Consider the following 4,834-nt stretch of genomic DNA (forward strand, 5'->3'; position numbering starts at 1 on the left):
AGAGTCCTAAGAAGGGGAGGTATATCATGAGTGGATTACAGAGATGAGCAGAGATCAGCTTCCTGAGGATTGACCTCCACACAGAATGAGCCTTTTGCTTTTCAAACAGAAGCCAAAAGGAATGAATGGCATTTGCAGGGAATACTAGCCACTGTGAACTCAGCTCTGTCTGTTTGGCTCACTTTGCTTGATGGTAAATATAGAAGAAGTTTCGATGACTTTTCTTAGGAAACGACACAGAATAGGAGTGGGATAGTTGGGGAGTCTTTTTGGCTCTGCTGATCCTGTTAGCTCCCTTCTGAAGTCAGGACTGCCTCACAGATGAAGACTTGTCTGCTTGTCCTCTACAGTGGCCTTTGCAGTCCCTGTGCCGGACTGTCCAGGACAGAATATTTATTTTATCTTGGTTACAAATGTTTCAGCTCTAATGACTTGGCCAGCTCCTCAGCAGATTCTGGTGCCTGAGAGTTCTAAGTCTGAGTGGGTGGAGAGTCGACTCTATTGAGTGGCTGGGGCTTCATCTTAGGGTCTCAATCTGTCTGCTTTCATATGGCCTATATGTGTAGGGGACAAAAGGTGGACAGTGCTTCTCAGTATGGGTGGCAGTGCCTTCTCAGGGGCTCTTTAGAAATTTGTGAGGATAGGCATGTTATATTAGCTATTCCAAGATAGTCAAGAGAGAGTATGAAATATTTGTTATCAAAAAGGGGTGTTGAGTAAGATGGGGTTGGAAATCTAGGCCTTAGGGTATAGTTGCTTATTGTTGTTGTTAAGTGCCGTTGAGTCAATTCTGACCCATAGCAACCCTATATAGGGTTTCCAAGGAGCAGCTGGTGAGCTTGAACCACCGACTTTGCAGTTCAAATGACTTTGCAGTCTTAAGGCTTAATTATCTTCTGTTTTTTTTACATCCCAACTCAGCCTGGGGAAAGTAAGAGGGCAAACGTTGGGTGCTAGAGTTGGCGGCACAGACTGTGGAAAGGTGGGATCAAAATGCAGTCATTTAAAGAGAGAAGGTAGCCCATGCCTACACACAGCATCCTGGCATCAAGGTAAAACAAAACTAAAAAACAAAACAAAACCCAGATCTGGGTTTTATTTTGTTTTTTAGTTTTGTTTTACCATGATGCCATTGAGTAGATCGAGATTCACAAGCGGCACTTTATAGGGTTTGTGAAACTGTAAATCTTCCAAGAGCAGAAATCATCCTCTTGGTCCCAAAGAGTGACTAGTGGATTTGAACTGCTTACATTGCAGTTAGCATCCCAGCTTGTAACCTCCTATACCACCAAGTCATCAGGATAGGTGAGTCAAAAATAATCTATAAATGTGTCATGTTTGACACTGTGTGTACCCAATTGTATACTGTACAAACTTTGGCCAACACATTGAAAACCAAAAGGTGTCTGTTTTCAAGCATCTAAACTGTTCTCTTTTTGTATGCACAGAAGCAACTTATGATGATTCATATCATGTCTATTCAGGGAACATGGGAAAGTGTTATAGGCCTCAAAACTTGGGTACAAGCTTGCCTTTGAGTATTTAATCTACAACTCAAAATTGAGCCCATCAAAACAAAGAAGACATCAAGTCCATGAATGGGGAAGAGAAATCAGAAAAGAAATCTCTACATCCTGTAAAAAAAAATCAGTGGAACTCAATGAAGAGGCCAATCCTTGGTGGATGTGTTGGAAGTCTACTTGGCTGTTCATGCAGAGAGAGGTTTCCATACTCCACAGGAAGAAGGAGAATGGGAAGCAAATGAAGAAATACCCTTGACACCAGCCTTTTAGTTCCTCACACATCTTGCATCCTCACCATTGAATCAAGTACAAAGTCATTAGAAAAGTGAACTTGTGGCAAAGGTCCCAGAGAGTGCCTTTGCCTGCTTAGTGCTTGGACTGTTTGTGAGAGAAAACCCAGAAGAATACCACTGGCAGCTGAGCTGTTGACAGTGCAACCATGGGAATCAGGACCTTCAAAGAGGCAGCTGTAGACTTCACTGCTGGACATACTCCAGAGAAAGCTAATATTTAGAGATATGATGATGGAAGACATGGGGCACTTGATCTTTGTGGATTTTGAAAGGTAATTCTCAACTTCATATGGAAAGGCAAGAAGCCTTGAATAGCTTAAATAATTTTGAAGAACATCAACAAAGAAAAGAGTCCTTATACTTGCCAATATCAAAACATAGTATGTAGCCATAGTAGTCCAAACAGCCTGGTACTGGTTTAATCACCAGTGAAAAATAATTGAGAACCCAGAAATAAATCCATATGTCTATGATCAATGGATTTTCAACAAGGAAAACTAAGGGCGAAGGAACAGTCGCTCCAACAAACAGTGCTAGCAAAATTGTATTTCCAAATGCATAAAAAGGAAGCAAGATCCATACCTCACACCACACACAAAAACTGTTTCAAAATAAATCAAGAACCTAAATGTTCACTCTAAAACAAGGGCCTCATGATTTTTAACGATAAAATATAAAATGCCACCAAAAATGCATGAGCAGCAGAAGACAAAGTAGACAACTGGGACTTTATAAAAGTTAAATTGTTGTGTTCATGAAAAGATGTGATCATTTCCTCAACATGATTAAGTGTGTTTATGAAAAATCAACAGCCAACAATCATATTCAGAGAAAGACAAAGAACTTTCTCATTGAAAATGAAAACAAGACAAGCCTGCCTTGTCTGGCTGGAAGACCTAGCCAGACAATAAAGCAAGAAAAAGAAAGATTTCCAAATTAGAAAGGAAGAGGTGACATGATCCTGTCATAGAAAATTCAAAAAAAATCTGCTACACTACAAAACCATTCAATGATGAAGGAAGGAATAGTGTCTTCAACAAGAAGTGCTGGCAGAATTGGATTTCCACATGCAGAAAACTTAAGGATTCATTTCGCACACCTTATACAAAAACTAATTCAAAATGGATTAAGTACCTAAATATTAAGTCTTAAATCATAATATTCTTGGAAGAAAACATAAGAAAAAAGCTATGGGACCCAATTTTCCTCAGTGATAAATTATAAAACCACAAGGCTCTGTGCTTGAGTTTCACAACAATCTTAGGAGCCCATTTCTAATCGTATGATCCGGGTGTGACGCTGCAGGGTAAACGCTCAACTGCTAACTGCAAGGTCAGCAGTTTAAATCCACCAGCCACACCTTGAAAACTGTAGACAGGATCACTGTGAGTCAGAACCAACTTGATGGAACGTAACAACACCAGGGATAGCTAAGATAAACAACCAAAAAGGGAAAATAAGAATTGGAGGAGGTTTGGAGAAATTGGAGTCTGCATCCATTGCTGGTGAGAATTTGTGGAATTTAAATGTTGTTGAAAACAATTTGGACGCTCCTCATAAAACTGGAGGTGGGACTGTCATTTAATCCAACAATTCCCCTTTACGCATATTCCTTAGAAGTCCACTAGAAGTGTCACAGACAGGCATATGCATACCTGTGCAGCACTCCTCACAAGAGCTGTAAGGTAGGGAATATCAAGTGTTCATCACCAGATAAATGCATAAAGAAAATATGGTATAGATGTACAGTTAAAGGGAAATGAAGTTTTGAGAAATATTACAGTGTCCATGAACCTTGAAGACAAGTTGAATGAAATTAAGTCAGATACAAAATTAATAATATTGTACAAGGGTAGCTCAGAAATTATTGCTATGAAATCATGGCAACTTTTATTTTAAAAGTTTTCAAAATCTAAAAAGAAAAAAGAAAAGTGAATTTGTTATTGCTATCAAGTGCTATCAAGTTGGTTCCCACTCAAAGGGACCCTTTGTGGGTTTCCAAGGAGCAGCTGGTGGTTTGAACCACCAGCCTTGCGGTTAGAAGTCCAGTGCTTATCTTATATCACCACACCAGGATACCAGGAAAGTGTATACCTGTTTGTTGTTGTTGCTGTTATGTGCCGTGGAGTTGGTTCCAACTCATAGAGACCCTGTGCAGGGTTTCCGAGGCTGTAAATCTTTGACAGACCAGAAAGCCTCATCTTTCTCCCGCAGAAGACCTGGTAGTTTCGACGTGCTGACTGTAAAGTTAGCAGCCCAATTTGAAACCACTATGCTATCAGAGCTCCATATATACGTTGCTTATAGAGTCATAATTTCTAATGTGGGCGATGCAGTGTCCTTCTGAATGATGTTGGAACTTCAGGAAGGCTTTTTCATACTTGACCATTAATCGTCATTCCCCCATCTTCTGCTCTATGGCTTATAGTCTACATGTCTTGATTATATTTGCTCTTTTGGCACATAGTTTTCTGGTTGGATTGCATTATGGATTGAATTGTGTTACCCTCAAAAAAACAAACAAACATGTCAACTTGGCTAACTCATGATTCTCAATATTATATAATTAGTCTCCATTTTGTGATCTGATATAATTATCCTAACTTCTGTGATGTTAATGAAGGAAGGGCTCATGGTGCTGTAGGATAAGCCCTGAACTGCTAAACATAAGTTTGGCAGTTCAAACTCACCAACTGCTATGCAGGAGAAAGATGAGGCTTTCTGCTCCCATAAAGATTTACAGGCTTAGAAACTACTCCAGAAGGCACTGAACAACAACAATAGCAACAGCAGCAACATGAGGCTAATGAGGTAGGGTTAGGGGAAGTTATGTTAATGGGGAGCCCTGGTGTGCGGCTGTGGGATAAAGCACTGGACCACAAGGTCAGCAGTTGAAACTCACCAGTTGCTCTTTGAAAACCTTACACAGGGTCTCTATGAGTCTGAACTGACTGGATGGCATTCAACAACAGCAACACAAGTTAATGAGGCAGGATGAAATGTACAGGATTAGGTTGT

The sequence above is a fragment of the Chrysochloris asiatica genome, unplaced genomic scaffold (assembly GCF_000296735.1).
Source record: "Chrysochloris asiatica unplaced genomic scaffold, ChrAsi1.0 scaffold00124, whole genome shotgun sequence".
NCBI lineage: Eukaryota > Metazoa > Chordata > Mammalia > Afrosoricida > Chrysochloridae > Chrysochloris > Chrysochloris asiatica.